The 7,957-nt window shown below is 51.6% G+C and overlaps 1 pseudogene; it reads right to left on the bottom strand.

Annotated features, from left to right (window-relative positions):
* Positions 1–1,212: 1,212 nt before the first annotated feature.
* LOC135461182 (olfactory receptor 14J1-like) lies at positions 1,213–1,760 on the bottom strand (annotated as a pseudogene).
* Positions 1,761–7,957: the final 6,197 nt, after the last annotated feature.

Below are 7,957 nucleotides of genomic sequence, written 5' to 3'. Positions count from 1 at the left end.
CTGCAGGGCAGGGAACAAGAGTGGGCAAAAGGGAGAAATCTGTATCAGGAAGAGAAAGAAAGCAAAGGTGAAGGAAGGAAATGCTCAGGCATTTTGGGGGTGGTGCCAGGCAGCCCTGGCCCTGAGCAACAGCATCTGCAGTGGCACAGGAAACTCCCAGCTGATGGGAACAAACTTTCTGGCTGTGGTTTCCCTGGTGTCCCCCAGCCCTTGCTGGCCCCAGGGGCTGATGGCATTTGTGCTCCCTCAGGTTCATGTCCCCACAGCAACAGCATGGGGGTGCTCCCCCTGCTCTGTGCAATGCAAACGGGCTGCTGAGCCAGTGCTGCCGTGTCTGTGCCTGCAAGGATGGGGCACCTGTGTGAGCTGGGGGAGAGGCCAGGGCTGCAGAGGGGGGATGTTGTTGGCAGCTCCATCAGGACACTCTGGGACGCTGCCCTGGGCTGTGCAGCGCACTGGGGATGGATCAGCCCCTGCTCTGCTGCTCCTTCCTGTCTGCCCCAGGGCCCTTGCAGAGCCCCAGCCATGCTGTTTGCCCCCAGCCTGCCCACGGCCAGCCTGGGGCTGCTCACGGGCGTTTTCTGTGCTGAGCATTGGCCTGGGTGTGTTCTTGAGAGAGCCTGGGCAAGGAGCCTGGAGCCCCCAGGCCCTGGCCTGAGGCGTCAGCGCTGCCCCAGCAGTGCCCATGGCCTGTCCCTGCTGCAGCCCCGGCACTGCCACCCCCAGGGCTGTGCCCAGCCCCGAGAGCACTCAGGCCCTGCAGCAACACCAGGGCCACCAGGGCAGCGGGGCAGGGCCACGGCAGCAGCACTGGCAACACCAAGTGCTGCTGCTGCTGGGCACAGCTGCTGGGCCAGCACTGATCTGCCCCAGCTCTGCACACAGACATTGCTGCTGCAGCTCCAGAGAAGGCAACAAAAGGGCATCTCTGCAGAAAACTCTGCTGAGAGATCCTTTAGTTCCTGTAAAGCCTCAAGGAAAACAGCCCCTCATTGGCACAGTCTGTGAACATAGGGAAGGTGGAGAGAAACAAAATGGGAAATGGCATAAACAATGACATTTTTGTGTGGACCGTATGAAAACAGTAAAAGAAAAAAACACCCACAACTAAACAAACAAGAAGTATGAAAGGTGACTTTTATTACAAGTGATTTGAAGACATTTGCCAGCAGTTTAATGTTTGTGAAAGCATCCAGTCATCAGTGTCCACACTTCAGCCTTGAGCACCTGGTTCCTCAGGCTGTAGATGAGGGGGTTCAGGGCTGGAGGCACCACCGAGTACAGAACCGACAGGGCCAGATCCAGGGATGGAGAGGACATGGAGGGGGGCCTGAGGTGAGCAAACGTGATAGTGCTCATGAAAGGGTGAGAACAGCCAGGTGAGGGAGGCAGGTGGAAAAGGCTTTGTGCCGTCCCTGTTCAGAGGGGATCCTCAGCACAGCCCTGAAGATCTGCACATAGGAGAAAACAATGAATACAAAACAACCAAATGATAAACAGGCAGTAACGGCAAGAAACCCAAGTTCCCTGAAGTAGGATTTAGAGCAGGAGAGCTTGAGGATCTGTGGGATCTCACAGAAGAACTGGCCCAGGGCATTGCCACGGCACAGGGGCAGGGAAAATGTACTGGCAGTGTGAATGAGAGCATTGAGGAAGGCACTGGCCCAGGCAGCTGCTGCCATGTGGGCACAAGCTCTGCTGCCCAGGAGGGTCCCGTAGTGCAGGGGTTTGCAGATGGACACATAGCGGTCGTAGCACATGACGGTCAGGAGATAGTATGCAGCTCCAATGAAGAACAGAAAGAAAAAGGTCTGAGCAGCACATCCTGAGTAGGAGATGTCCCTGGTGTCCCAGAGGGAATTGTGCATGGCTTTGGGGACAGTGGTGCAGATGGAGCCCAGGTCGCTGAGGGCCAGGTTGAGCAGGAAGAAGAACATGGGCGTGTGCAGGTGGTGGCCGCAGGCTACGGCGCTGATGATGAGGCCGTTGCCCAGGAGGGCAGCCAGGGAGATGCCCAGCAAGAGGCAGAAGTGCAGGAGCTGCAGCTGCCGCGTGTCTGCCAATGCCAGCAGGAGGAAGTGCCTGATGGAGCTGCTGTTGGACATTTGCTGTGCCTTGGCATGGGGATCTGTAAGAAAAGTAATCATGGAATAGTTGTGTTTGGAGAGGACTTTAAATATCCCAGCACAGCCTGGGGGCACTTTCCCCCCACTGCCTGCCCAGGGCTCTGCTGCCTGGAGCTGTCCCGGCCAGCAGCTGCTCCCCTGTGCCCAGGCCTGGGCCCTGCCAGTGCTGCCAGAGCCCAGCCCAGCCCTGGGGGCTCAGCTCCGCCCTGCAGACCCCTCCCAGCCCTGGCACTGCCCAGGGGCAGCTGTGGCTCTGCAGGCTCTTATGGCAACTTCAAAAAACACTGAGGAGGTTGGAATAGTGACACTGATACTGCCTGGGAGGGGCCCTGTGTTGATTTCTGTCACTGCCTGATTTGTTTATATCAGAGATAATTTTTTTTTTTATTTTCCTCAAGCTGAACAATAATGAATATCTATGGTCAATTTCCCATTCAGGTAACCCACAAAAATGGATTGAAAATGCAGGACTTCCCCTTTCCTGCTGCCCCTGCCTTACTATGCTCCCTGTATAATCTACTTGGAAATGTTCTTCAGTTAAATGCTGGGATGGGAGCAGTCCTGGACAATGCAGCATCCTCCCACACAAGAAGAACACTTGCAAGCCTTACCAGCTGTCTCCTCCCACCCAGACCTTGTCCCCCAGTGCTGGGAGCAGCTGCCAGGGCTGGCTGAGAACTGTCCCTGGCGGGCAGCAGAGTCCCTGCCCCAGCACAGCGCCCTGGGCTGCAGGACCCTGCTCTGCAGGACAGCCCTGGGCACCCCTGGATGATCTGCACAAGAGACAATCAGAGAATGTACTCACAGGGTCTGTAGGCATTGGGATGTTCCAGCTTGAGGAGATGGCTCCAGGAGCTGCAGCTGCATTGTCCTGCAGCCAGAGGTTCCTGTGCCAAGGGCTGGCAGTGATTCTGCCCCAGGCACTTCTCAGCACCTTCCCAGCCCTGACTGATTGAAGCTCTCTGTGCCTCTGTGCTGTGCCCGGGCTGGCTGCAGGCAGTGCCCCAGCCCTGCTGGGCTGGCAGAAGAGCTGCTCATCAAGAGAAATGTGCTTTTGAAGCTCTTCTTGGTTACCAAGAGCTGCCTCTGTGCCAGGAGCCCAGCCCAGCTCAGCAGCACAGACACAGCACAAGGACTTTAATGAGCCTCTGGGGCTTTGTGCTCAGGCCCTGAACATCAGTCCCTGAGAGGGAGATGAAGAAACCTCTCCAGAACTCCGAGTCAGAATCTAACTCCAAATTTTCTTGGACTTTTAATGGGTCCCACTGAGGGACACGACTGAGAGAGTGTCCCCAGGCCCCAGGCAGAGCAGAGAACTGGAGGCAGTGCTGAGAGGTGGGGACAAAGAGAAGCCAAGTCTTGGTGCCCTGGGGCACAGCAGGGTCTGTGCCACCAAGGGCTGTGAGGAGACACCTTGTCCTGAGGCCCTGGGGCCTCCTGGCACAGCCCCAGCCAGGCTGGGCACTGTCAGCCCCTTGTCCTGCCCTCAGCATCCCCCCCTAGCCCACATCCCAGTGGCCTCAAGGATCTGCTGGAAGGAGTCCCTGGGGAGCCTTGCTCAGGAGTGGCCCTGGGGAATCCTTTATGCTCCCTGTAGGGACTGCAGGTTTTTTAAAAAGACTTTGGGTTTGGCTTTTGCCTTGGAGTCTCTGAGAGCTTTGTGCAATCATGGCCTTCAATTATCTGCTATAATTAGTCCCTGGAGAGGCTTTGTCAGTAACAACACTCATTGGGGCTCATCAGTACTTCAGGTTACTTCAGTTATTTTAAGGTACTTTGTGTTTCCCATTTTGATACACACTGTGTGAGAGGTTTTACAATCATGGCCCCAAATATCTGCTTTAACGAGTCCCAGGAGAGCTTTGTACTGACACTCAGTGGGGCTCATTAATGGCTTTAGTTACTTAGGGTTTTTAATGTACTTTATGGATTTAAGAATACTTTTAGGCACTTTTAAGGATTTCCTTGCCCACACTGAGTCTCTGAGAGGTTTTTGTGCCATCCTGACCTCCAGTCCTCTCCTCCAAGCAGTCCATGAGGAGCCTGTGATGGGTATCTTCCATCTTTCTGTTTTACAAAAAAGATGGAACCAAAAGAATTTTGTAAGACTTTCAAAAAGCATCTAAACAAACATGAGACAATTAACAATACAACAACAGCTAAGAAAATTAAATGTCCTGTTTTAGATAGGCATCATCCAACCTTTTAGTTCCTTGGATTGGGAGAGTTCATTGACCCAGTCTTTGTTTTCCACTTGAAGCTTCTTGAACTCTTCATTCAGTACTTGAATACTCTTGTGGATTGACTCGCTGTGGCTGGAGAGGTTCATGCAACACATGCCCTCAGAGTCTACACAGCCATGCCCATGTGCCCAGAGTAAAAACTCTATCGCTGTTCTGCAAGGTGGCATGTCTGATGGTCTCTGTGTCTGAGAGCAGGCCACTCAGTGTGAGGGAGGTAGCATTGGTTTGCTTACTTAACAGGCACCCAAGATGGTCTAATTGTCCTAAAGCTTTAGCTGCAGCCACCCAAGCTAGTCCAAATTGGGGGTGCTACCATCCGATACCTGGATTAAAGCTTGCAAAGCCATCTCTTTGATATCATCAAATACTTCTCTGAGGATACCTGCTGCTTGATCATCTGGTAGGTTGTGTAGTCCTTCTCCAGCTGGATGTTTGATTCCGCCCTTGTCTCATTATTAGCATAGTCGCTATTAATTGATTTAGTAAACACTTCCATCCCCCTTTTCACAGGGTGTATTCTGTAGGTGACAACAACATGGTCACAATACATTTTAAATCATAGGGAGTTATGATGTGCTGTAAACATGGCACTCATTAGGCCATTAAAATAAAGAAAGTCCTTCCTATGGTCTTTAGCTGCCCTACACAGATCCTTGATTTCCCCTCAAATCAATGGCTGATAGCTGGGATTCTGCCTCCCTTCTTTCATAACATACGGGGGCAATGAGGGGTTTTGAGACTCTTTGCCAGTGTCCTTCCTTAACTGCTTCTTTCCGAATCCTTTCCTAGGGACCTTCTGGGGTTGAGGGGAAAGGTGGCTCTGGGGAATCCAAACTGTCTTCCAGGGAGGAAGAATAACTTGGAGGAGAAACATTTGGATTAGAAATAGTGTGACAGTTGGGCTTAGTATCTGTGACCATGGGGTTTTATTATTGCTGGAGGGTGAGGCAAAGGGCACTGTCATTTTGTCAGGTGTTGGGGAGGAAGGGCCTTGATTTACGATGGCAGACTTCCAGGGTAGAGTTCTGGAGGCATTGCCCAGAGTGAAGATGGAATGATTGACAGAAGGGACATGACCCACAGTTGTGGGGATGGAGTCTGGAGGTTTGTTCAGGGCGTAAGAGGAGGTTGTGGTAGCAGGAAGTGGAGGAGCCAAGATGGAGGGAGGGAGGATGATCCAGCTCCCAAGCCACATTCAGGCTCCTTCCATCTTGAGTCTCCAGGGCATGATATTCCTAGACCACATGGCCATTGCCATCTTGGACCATTGTGGAAGGTCTGAGAAAGGCATGTTTGAGGGGAGGTCCTGAGTTAGGAGTGACCAACGGATTGAGTTTTTGAGACATTGCTTGCTGGTGAAGGGTTTCAAGGATGGTGTGGAAGATGGGCTGCAATGGGCTCCCTTTTGATTGAAAAGTTGTACAGTTTAAGTCCCACTGAGTCCTAAAATTCAGTGGTATGGATTTCATCAGCAGAGGCATCTGGAAAATTGTTGATGATCCACCTCATGATTGATTTTAATTTGTTCTTTGAAAATATTTTGTCACGTTCTGTTAGAATTAACTTAAAGCATCCATATATGCTCCTTTCTACTTTGGACATCTGGCTGCCCATTTTTCTCCTTCTCCACCTTAGGGGCAACAGCCACCAGAACACACCAAATAAACAATGGGACTTGGGTGCATATTGTAAAAACACAGTGGCAAAATGGGCAATAAATGTCTTGCATTTCCCCAAAGCCACCTGCAATCCTATGCAGGTGAAACTGTTTTTGCCCCTGCCGATCCCGGGCCGAGGTCCCTCGAAGCAACAATGAATCCGCCAGGCCTGGCACAATCCAAAATCCTGGGGAGCGCTGACCTATCCATCAGCTAACCCCAGCTGACATGACTGACACAGGGAGCCCTGAATGTCATGGTGCCTGTTCGGGTGCCAAATGTCACAATGAGGGTGGCTGCGACAAACATCTCTGAGTCCCTGACTTCAGCAGGGTGAGGGTGGCAAAAATTAAAAGGAGTGGGTTCAATGGAGTTTCCCAAAAAGAACTTTAACTACAGGGTGAAAAAAAATAAACATGGAGAAGTCGAGCACAGTACGAGGGGTGGTATTCTAAAACCTGAGACAAAGAGGAAGTCACAACATAGACACTTGGGGCTAGAAAACTAGAACAATAACCATATAGAAGAAACAAGTAACCAATAAACCAATACAGGAGTAGAACTTGGACAACTTAGCATAACAACACTAAAGGCTTATGGGAAAAGTCTCAAGCTCACCCTAAGTAAATCAAATGATTCCTAGGACTTGAAACTCACGCCCAGTTCTTCCAGGGTAAAATCTGTCTGACTCTCAGTTACAGCTGGGCTAACTCTCACATTGCTGCTTTGCACTGGCCCCTTGGGACCATGCGGCCAAACAGAGCCACAATGCTGTCCTTGGTTCCACAAGGCTCTGCAGTGTCACAATGGCCCCTTCATTTCACAAGGCTCCCAAATGTCACATTGGTCTCCATAGGAAGGAAACCACAGAGCCCCAATGTTTCAGGAGCTGATGAACGGCAGCCATCAGAGGCCAAGGCAAGCCTGACCTGTCTGTCCTGGCGGGTTTGCTTGGAGCAACCCTTGGATATTTGAAATCACAAATGCGGAGTCCTAATTTAGAACATTTGTGTCTGGAAAAGAGGTATTTTTTTTTTCCATACAAAGAAAAGCACAGAGCCCTTTCCAGTGTTTGGAAAAGAGATGAGTGCTGCCACTCAGGAGTCAATGACCAGCCAGACTTGTCTGTCCTGGCAACTTTAGTCTGGCAGCAATCCTTGAATACACAAATATTTGGAGGTGGAATCGTAATTTTGGCCATGGATGCCTGGAAAAAATGGACAGTTCTTTTCCATAAAAAGAAAAGCCCAGATCCCCAGTGTTTCAGGGGCAGATGGGAATGGCCTTCAGCATTCCAAGGTCAGGCAACCCTGTCAGGTGACCCCTGGGAAGCCAAGACAGCCACACCTATTTCATGTTCCCTTCCTTCCACAGGGCCCTGCAGTGTCACAATGGCTCCTTGCTTCCATGAGGCCCTCAGGTGTCATAACGGTCACTTCATTACACAAGTCCTTAAGGACCTTAATGGTCTCCATGGTTCCACAAGGCCCCACAGTGCCATAATGGTCTGTTGGTTCCATGAAGTCCTGCTGTGTCCAATGGCTCCTTGGTTCCATTGGGGTCCAGTAGTGCAACAATGATACCCTTGGTTCCACAACTTCCCATAGTGTCACAATGGCCCCTTCCTTCCATGAGACCCTGCAGGGTCACAATGCTCTCCCTGATTCCATGGGGCCTTGCAATGCCACAATGTTCTCCATGGATCCACAGTGCCCTGCAGGATCACAATGGCCCTTTGGCTCCCCAAGGCCCTGAAATGCAGCCTCTTGGTTCCACAAAGCCCTGCTGCTTCACACAGGCCCCTTGGGACAGTGAGGCCCAACTGGGCCACATGTTCTTGGTTCCAGGAGAATAGAAAGATATTCTTGGTTCCACGAGGCCCCACAGTGGCCCCTGGGATCCATAGTACCCTGCGGGGTCACAATGTTCC

The sequence above is a fragment of the Zonotrichia leucophrys genome, unplaced genomic scaffold (genome assembly GCF_028769735.1).
Source record: "Zonotrichia leucophrys gambelii isolate GWCS_2022_RI unplaced genomic scaffold, RI_Zleu_2.0 Scaffold_212_86002, whole genome shotgun sequence".
NCBI classification, from domain to species: domain Eukaryota; kingdom Metazoa; phylum Chordata; class Aves; order Passeriformes; family Passerellidae; genus Zonotrichia; species Zonotrichia leucophrys.
Note: the sequence above shows the minus strand (reverse complement) of the source record. Positions and strands in the feature narration are given on the sequence as shown.